We start from the raw sequence: 10,030 nt of genomic DNA, 5'->3' as shown, positions 1-10,030 counted from the left end.
AAAAGCCTGCTGAAGATCTTGATGTAGTAGCGATAATTATTGCATTATCCATCACTTGAAGCATGAACTTGAGTTCGACAAGCATAATGGTGTTGCGCTTGTATGGAACTTTAAACAACACTTATAGTTAGCTATACCCGGTTGAGAATTTCGTTCTCTATAGCGGCACTAACCGGCACAGATTAATTGCTTCAATTAGCTCCGATGGAATCCTTATTAAGCGCAAGAGTAAGCACTTCAGGAAACGTACGCATGCATGGACAGTCCAGTTTGAAGAACTGAAGTGGAAAATTGTACGCAAGGTCAAGCAACCGAGCTTGATTTCCTCTGACATAGTTACGCAGCGTCTGCGACATGTAGCAGAAGTTAGAGAAGCGGTGACCGAAATTATGCTGCATTGGAAGCTTGTTTTGCAGAGCAAGAACACTGTAAATTTCAACCAGTCCTTTCAGCCTGTGGTACCACTGTAGAAAATATTCACGCGCTGTCATGGGCAAGCTAGTACTGATAATAACGCAAACAAGTTTAGGAGCATTAATTGAAGGCTCTTTTTGTGTCCTGCCGAAACTTTGATGCTGAAACAAAGACAAGTAGTCGCCGATATTATATTTCCGCTGCCCTCTTATAAAGTGACACATTAGTTACCAACACTTTTCAAAAGCCCATATAATTGTTTTTTCATGCTATTGAGCTACCCGCTTGCTCGTCGACAGGCCATTTCTTTTCTGCATCATTTATTGATAGACAAGAAAAGATACCTGTTCATTCACATTTTCACATGAATGACTCGAAATACCCAGGAGCATAGGTTATAGCTTGTTTCGCTGGCTCGAACCTTTCTAAGTTTTGTCCTAGGTTAAGGTGTGTAGTTCAAAACTCTAAATCTTGTATTTACGTTTTGTGTGAACATCACTTACGCCTGAAATTTCCTTTCAAGTTCAGTTTTTCACGCGCAATATGTTTCTCAAGCGCTTGAAGAATGTTTCTTTAATTAGGTTGGTTGTTCAGATTATTTCCGATCACATTCTTGTATTGTTGGTGCATAATGTATTTACACATCATTATATTATGTTTGCCTAGATCTACCCGCAGTTGTATAAATGTTGATACTGTCACGTAGTAGTGACGCTGAAGTAAACAGTCGTAAAACGGTGTATGACGAAACTGGTTGTTTATTGGGCGAACCTGTGCCCACAAAAGCAAGCTACACTCAAAGCACAACGGTAGCGGCGAACACAGTCGGCGATCGTCGAAAAGCTGATCAGCGGCGAAACGCGTCGGCTTTTATACCTGAGTCACCGAAGGTTCCAGATTAATCCCTGATGCCCGCGTGTCTTCCAGAAAGTTCTAGAGAATTCGCGTCGCTCATGCGATCAGATTACATGAGTGTCGGTGACCACAGACGAAGGATAGAAGCATCGATAACGTTCGAGAAGCTTCCGATGCAGGCGCGTCCTGCGCCGAGCGATAACGTTTAACACTTGTTAGCCGGTGGAAAGCGGCCACCGGTGAAAGATGAACATGTATACGTGTCAATACAACAAAAATAATTTTTGTAATTGAATATTGTGAATAAATACTCTGTTTTATGAGTTGCTTGTCTTTCTCATACTATGGTAATATGCACGTATCTCTTGTCATTCTTGTTGGTACCGTATTTATGAATCCATGTGTGGTTGGGCCGAATTTGGACGGCAGTATATTGAAATAAAGTAAATAATGAAAATGTTCTGTCTATGAGCTAGTTAGATGACAACAACATTATCCGCAACCGACGCTCTGATGCCACGCCTCTTGACGCGTAGCATTACGATAATTTTTTTGCAAGTAAAAAAAAATGCTCTTCACTGTAGGACCCTGCAGGAGACTTATAATGAGTGAAGACGAAGACACATCTATTTGTGTTTTCTTCATCCATAGTACTTCAGCAAGTGTCTATAAATTTCCCCTTGCAGTACATTACGACACTTTGCCTATTTCTGCTGAATACAGGTAGAACTGATCTTGACGTAGGAATGTCAGTGCCTTCAATGACGACTTGTTTGCTGAGAGACTTGTGGGTGCGATTGAGAGGCAAGTTCTAGAGCAGAAATAGCTCAAGTTCCGCACGGGCGTTATCGAGTACAGCATCGCCACCCGAAAAAAAAATATCAACCAAATATAATATCCTGCGAGCCGGATACAATGACGATGAATTCAACAATGTACATATCGTGCTCAATAACGACACTGGCAGTGCCGGCGGCGATAGGCCAAACAGGTTCTCCCTTCACTGCTATATGCAGGTTCCCCGCTGACGCCATACGTCGGACAGACGAAAAAGACGCCTTCGTTACAGATTGCTCGGGTAGATCGCCCAGCATGGTCCGAGATGGTTACAGGGGTTCGGCTTCGAATTTTCAGCGTTGATAGAGTCGTACCTCGGTCCTCCATCAACTGTAAAATGTTTCTTGACCGTCTAAGGGACCACAGGAGAGGATGAAAGCAATGCAGTATCCTAACCCTGCGAGAACCACGAACCTGCCATGTACTCCACTCTGCCAATCAGCTTGTCTGCCCGAAGGTTCTTCTATGTTATAAGATAACGAAAAGGCAACTTGCCTAAGGTTGGAGCCAAAGCCACACTTGTTTGAATTACATGTGCCATACTCGGCTTGCCGGTCCCTACGTGGGACTAGCCGGGTGGCGCGGGGTGTCCTCTGCGTCTTCTCTGGACCTCAATAAAGTTATTTCACTCACTCACTCATACTGAATAATTGAGCCACCGCACCGCCATTCCTCCCGTACACGTTTTGAGTATGAATGCTGAATCCTGCCATTAGGATATTACCCAGCGCAACGGTTTGGCCTTGGCGGCGGATTCTTTCAACATCAGTTTTCACTGAATGCGTCAGCTTCGCAGCAGACAGCCGGCCACTAAAGCCTCGTATGTCAAACGCTTGCAGACTGCGAAAATCGCAGCCCTTGTTATGCACTCATACCTGAAATATAAAGTGGACCGACGCTCTTTATTTCTCTAGTTACAACCGCAAAAAGGAAACTGAAAATTGTGCCATAGAAAGTACAGTAGAAACCCGCTCTTGTTAGCTCGATAATGAACAATGTTATTCCGACACTGGTCATGTGTCAACTAAAGCGTATGCATCACCCCAGTGCAGGATACGCTGCACTAGCATTGCCCGTGGCCAACCATTTCTACGGAAATTACCATTGATTACAAACCCCCACAAGCATATTTGGTAGATGCAACTTGGCAACTATGCGTAGAACACAGGGTAAATATAGAACAAAGAGTAAATATTGCTCGTTCCCAGCTAGACAAGGATGAATTGAACCACTTATTTATCACGTTCATCAACGCTTTACTCAAGGCTGACTTTGTGCCAAGAAAAGACTTTTCATACTTTTTAGTTTTAAGAATGTTTAAATTGTTCTGGCAGTTTTTTTACAGTGATAATTTCATCTTCCTCTCTGGCCATCTGGCCTTCTTTGAAATGTCGCCTTTGCTGAATGCTGGTTTGTTGTGTATTTAAATATCTCCAGCACGTTATGCAACTTTTAGCTACAACGTTATAAATATTTTTTAATTGTGGAGTTTGAAAATGGCTACGACATGCTCTATATCAAACAGGAACAGATTGTACGCCAATACAATATTGTCCTTGATGATGTTTGCAAAGGAAAAAAAATAATGAAACAGATCTGACGCACGTGTTGGAAATAAAGTGGTAAATACATGCATTAGAGCAAAACGACTATACGTAAAATTTGGTCATTGAAGGTGTATGCACAGAGCGATACGACACATATCAAGCAACTCTGAGTGGTTCTGTACCTCTTGTGTCACCGTGGGACATGCGCATTCAGGGGGACTGGGCATGAATGGGCAGACCATAAAGATCTGGATCGTTAATTCAAATAAAGTGAATTAGAGAATTCGTGAAATATAACTGACCCTCCTACCAGCAGAAGCGCACTTTAGTGCGCTTCTGTGAGCCGACATCATAGTTTCATGTTCTATGTATGAATGTTCTAAGTAGAGGCATTTGGTCTCGAAAGCATCCCCACCTCGAAGGCATCCTCACCTCAATAGGCGCATTTGGGGCGCCACATGAGAAATGGCCGCCATGGGAGTGGGCCACACATCACTTTTTTATGATCACAAGGATTTTGACGGGAACTTAGGGCGCAGGCTCCTTTCCCGAGTGTGGGACATGCTCAGACCTGCTCCCAAGCGTGAGACATTGACCATAAACCCAGTGGCACATACTGAGTGAGTAAATAAAAGAAAATAAAGTAAATGATTGAATGTGTTAAATTATTATACTTTATTAACAGACCTGTGTGCTTTAGAGATTCCTGCGAGCTGACATTATATGTGCAGGTTTTATGAATAAATCCATTTTGTTTACACAGAAAAGAGCGGAAAACACGTAGTAGGCCTATAAAGTACATATGAGCCACTTCATGGGTACGTTTATATAACCTTTATATATATATATATATATTGTGAGCATTATATTACCCCTTCATCTTCTTCATCTGTATATACTCATCATCATGGCCAGCGCCATTCGCTTCAGCGCGCGGCCTGCATAATAAACCGTCGAGGTTGAACAGCTATCTCGCAAGTGGTGGAGAGTGCTCTCGATCCCTTGGTCCTCTACGACTTCGAGTTTCCCTGGAGCTTCGTTCCGGTCGCCGCTTGCCCCGCCTTTCCGCCACCATGCCCCAAGAAGATCCACCAGGAGCCCCCTGCGTCACCGTCTCTGCCCCACCAGCCGTTCCTTCATGGACCGTCAGCGCGCGGCAGCGCGATCCCACCATGTTCGCTGGCCTTCCTAGTGAGGACGTTGACGACTGGCTGGACAATTATGACCGAGTGAGTGAGTCTAACCGGTGGGATGATTCTCACAAGCTTCGGAGCGTCGCATTCTACCTCACTGACGTTGCCAGGACTTGGTTTCTTAACCATGAGCGCTCCTTCCCTGACTGGGCGGCTTTCAGACACCAGCTTCGGCAAATTTTCGGCGCCCCCAACGTCCGCTCTGAGGTAGCCAAGAAAAAGCTTGATGCACGCATGCAACTTCCCGGGGAAACATACACCTCTTATATCGAGGACGTCCTCGCCCTTTGTCGCCGGGTTGACGCAGCCATGACTGAATCAGATCGTGTTCGTCATATCCTCAAGGGCATTGCCCACGTCGCGTTCAACGCACTGGCCATCAAGAATCCAAATACCGTTAACGATGTTATCGCCACTTGCCAGCATCTGGACGCCCTGCAGGCCATCCGTTTACAACCTGTCGCCTGTGACACGCCTCCTTCCTCCGATACGGACCTGCGTGTCCTGATTCGGACTCTCATACGCGAGGAGCTCCAAGTGTACGGCCTGCGCAGTCCTCCCGCTCTTCAGCCGCAACCTTCGGTTCCTGGCCTGCGCGACATCATCAAAGAGGAGCTGTCCTCCATGACCTGCACTGTGGGCTGTGTCCCTCCTTCGCCGGCGCCCTCGTATGCTCAGGTTGCGGCTATGCCACCAGCGTTCGTTCAGACAACGCCTCCTGCTCCTGCTACTCCCAACCATCTGGCGACTCTGGCACCTCGTGCACCTGCCACAGCATATTACCCTACCCGCCCTTCGCCCCGCCCCATTTGTTATTACTGCGGTATTCGCGGGCACATATCGCGCTTTTGTCGCAGACGACAACAGGACGAACGCCGTGGTTACGATGTTTACGAGCGAGACCCATTGCCTCTCCCAAGTGCCTACCAGCGCCGGCTTTCCCAACGCTCACTTACTCCGCCTCCAAATCCCGAAGAGCCTCGCAACTACCGTCAAGGGCGCCGCCGCTCGCCTTCCCCTCTCCGACGCTCGACATCACCTCTGCTACCGGCCTCCCGCACTCCTGACTACCGATCGGAAAACTAGATGGTGCAGTTTTTGGAGGGAAAGCTGCATGGCCCGCACAGACTACAATTCCTCCAGTGTGCCCGGCCAATACTTTATTAGTGTGTGTAGAAGGTGTACCCGTTCCTGCATTGATTGATACGGGCGCAGCTATTTCTGTTATTCACGCTGACTTGTGCTCTCGTCTACGCAAGGTTACTACACCTTACAATGGAGCTATTCTACATGGCGCAAATAATGTTGTGATTCGGCCATCGGCGCAATGCACAGTTCGAGTTTCGATTGACGGGATTCGCCACCATATTCAGTTCGCAGTGTTGACTTCCTGTGCTCACATGCTTATACTAGGGTGGGACTTTCTCTCTTCCGCGTCCGCTTTTATTTCGTGCCGTCAACGCCTCGTTAACTTGACCGAGACCGACAATTCCGACGACGTGCCCGACCCGCGCCTTCGCTTACGAACTGCTGACGATTGTATGGTGCCTCCTGGCCGCGAACAACTTCTTGTAGTTAACTCTGACATCGCCGATGGTGACGTTTTAGTTGTACCATCAGCTCGTTGCCTATCCAAAGGGATTGCTCTGGCACCTAGCCTTGTTCGCTTCACCAACGGTACGGCCACTTTGGCTGTACTCAACACAACCCCTGAGCCAGTACTTCTTCCTAAAGGCGCTGTTGTCATTTGCGTCTTGGACACTCAGCCTGTCTGTGTACTTACCTCGACTACTGCTGTTTCACGGGCACCTACCGCTATAGAGCCAGCCCCTGCTTCTGTTCTCGCTAGTGCAATCAGCACTGATCTAACGCCACAGCAGACGGAAGAGTTACTGGCGTTGTTATCCAAGCATAAAGACTCCTTCGACGTGCACTCTCCTCTTCTGGGACAGACTTCTGCAACGGCTCATCGCATACACACGGATGGAACTTCCATCGTGCGCCGGCGGCCATATCGTGTTTCTTCCGCCGAACGCCAGATCATCGATAACCAGGTTGCCGACATGCTGAAACGAAGCATCATCCGCCCTTCCTCAAGCCCTTGGTCGTCACCTGTCGTTTTGGTGCGTAAGAAAGACGGCTCAGTGCGATTTTGCGTAGACTACCGTGCCTTGAACAAAATCACCCGCAAAGATGTATATCCACTTCCCCGAATCGATGATGCGTTAGATTCATTACAAGGCGCGGAGTATTTCACCAGCCTTGATCTACGCTCCGGATACTGGCAGATCCCCATGCACGAAGAAGACAAGGAAAAAACTGCCTTTGCCACTCCCGATGGACTTTACGAATTTAACGTAATGCCTTTCGGCCTGTGTAATGCTCCCGCCACATTTGAGCGGATGATTGACACCGTACTACGGGGCCTAAAGTGGAAGACTTGCTTATGCTACCTTGACGACATCGTCATATTTTCGTCGACCTTCCATCAGCACTTGCAGCGCCTCGACGAAGTCTTGACATGCCTCTCTGCTGCTGGCCTTCAGCTGAATACAAAAAAGTGCCACTTCGCCAGCAAAACCATTAAAGTACTCGGACACCTTGTCAGCAAGGAGGGCATTCGACCTGACCCCGCTAAGATTACCGCTGTCCTGCGCTTCCCCAGGCCTCAACGCGCCAAAGACTTGCGTAGCTTCCTTGGCCTAGCCTCGTATTTCCGGCGCTTCATACGTAACTTTGCCACCATTGCGGCGCCGCTCCATCAACTACTTCCTTCTGGAGCTCCCTATGTATGGTCGGACGAGTGCCAAACTGCTTTTGACGCCCTCAAGCGTGCCCTCACGTCCGAACCTGTGCTTTGTCATTTTGACAACACCGCACCCACTCTTCTACATACTGACGCCAGCGGCCATGGTATCGGCGCTGTTCTTCTGCAACGTCAGCAAACTTCCGAAGAACGTGTGGTCGCATACGCAAGTCGCACGCTAACACCTGCAGAGAAAAATTATACGATTACCGAGCAAGAGTGTCTTGCCGTTGTTTGGTCCGTCCAAAAATTCCGGCCTTATCTGCACGGCCGCCACTTTACGGTCGTTACTGATCACCACGCCTTGTGCTGGTTGGCGACGGTAAAAAATTTAACGGGCCGTCTCGGCCGTTGGATACTTCGTTTACAAGAATACGACTTCGACGTCACCTACAAGTCTGGAAAGAAACACCAGGATGCCGATGCTCTCTCTCGTTGTCCCCTACCACCGTCTTCAAACACTGCCTGCTTACCACCTTCCGTGAGCAACCCGCCGGACGTCTCTCCTGCATTTCCTTCACTCGCAGCTCTCGACCGGCTCCCACCTAGCCATTCTCATACGTTTGCAACTTGCCAACGTAGTGACCCCTACTGCCACTCCGTTATGGAACGTATTCGGGGATCCTCTCGCACACCTAACGCTCGACTCCGTCGGCAGTTGAAGAACCACAAGATTCAAAATTCGGTGCTATACCGGTACGTGTTTCATCCCGAAGGACACCGTTGGGTCCCTGTAGTTCCCCGATCACTTCGGACCCAGATACTGGAGACCTTTCATGACCGTGTCGTTTCCTTCCAGCCTGGAGACGAAGTGTTGCTGTGGACTCCAGTTCGCGTTCCTGGTTTATGCGAGAAATTTCAGTCCCGTTTTGTCGGGCCTTACACAGTTCAGGAACAGACTTCGCCAGTTAACTATCGTGTCGCGCCCGTTGTTACGCCTTCGGACGGCCGCTGCCGTACCACAGAGATTGTGCATGTTTCACGTTTAAAGCCTTTCATGCGGCGTTCGCCGCCATAGCCAGCGGCCAGGTTGGCCGCTTCCTCGCGCGGGGGTAATTGTGTGAGCATTATATTACCCCTTCATCTTCTTCATCTGTATATACTCATCATCATGGCCAGCGCCATTCGCTTCAGCGCGCGGCCTGCATAATAAACCGTCGAGGTTGAACAGCTATCTCGCAATATATATATATATATATATATATATATATATATATGCAGAAATATATGCAGCCAGACATAGGGCTCGGCCAGGAAAGTCTCGGAAGGGTCGCAAAGAGAGCTTCGTTTTAAATTATGAATGGTGTTTCTTAAGCTATGACTTCTCATTTCTTTGAAATGAAAGATTGTTAAATCTGTGGTAGTTTATTATTCTTGCGGTAATGCTGAATGCCGGTAAAAAGAATGCCCAGTGTTGTCCTACATTCCCAATATAATCAATTTATATTGTATTGCTGCCATAACAGTTGAACATTACAGGTTAATTTTCAAGTCAACTTACTCTACATGAGAATTAACTGACATCAGCGAGGACTGCTTACTAGAGCATTTCGTCGGTATAAGAAAACGACTAACTCAGTTTTGTCTCACACTCACAGAAGTGTAGTTACAAAAATATGATTAAAAATATGGGTTTGAATTTCAGCGTGCTACCCAGTATTTTTATTGCAACAATAGGGCCAGAACAACGAGCCCGGTTCATCGTCTGGATCTGTAGAATTGTCGGGAGCTGGACATCTGCATAGGAAGTAGAAAAACATTTTTGATTCAATGTGGATGTTACTTTATTGGCTAGAGCCCACCTGCGGGTCACTAAGCAACTGCTCAGCGAAAGATAAATTATCTACATTTTGTTTCTCAAGCTTTCTTGCAGAACATGTCTATATTGTAGAATTTATTTTGGTCTTTTTATGTGGATTACCACAAATGGCAGATATTACTTGCAACAGAAATCACAGTGCCCTGGAAAATGTTTTGGAAAATTCCTTAAGTAACTTTAAATATTCACTATGCAAATTGCTCAAGTCTATAATATAAAGGCTGGAACTAGCCAATACACGTCCAGTCAGTGGTAAATCTCAGATGCGCGCCCCAATTGTGTTGCTAGTCCTCAATATTGTTGCGGGGAAGAGAATAAAGGAGGTGAATCGAGAAGAACACGACGATTACTGTGTCTGCTGCTGGTGTGCTATTTCTATCTCCTGTAAATACATAGCCGTTTGCACTTGTACGCTTCCCTTTTTCCAGCATCATTTTGGTGAAGATGCCTAGTAAGAAAATGGAACTTCACAGCGGACGTCACCTACCTGCTGCCACGATGGCCGACAAAAGCGACACCGTCTCAGAAGTCTGTACCTATGTTCATTCTTGCCCATCTA

Source organism: Dermacentor silvarum, chromosome 5, assembly GCF_013339745.2.
Source record: "Dermacentor silvarum isolate Dsil-2018 chromosome 5, BIME_Dsil_1.4, whole genome shotgun sequence".
In the NCBI taxonomy this organism is placed as follows: domain Eukaryota; kingdom Metazoa; phylum Arthropoda; class Arachnida; order Ixodida; family Ixodidae; genus Dermacentor; species Dermacentor silvarum.
This window is presented reverse-complemented; position numbering follows the sequence as displayed.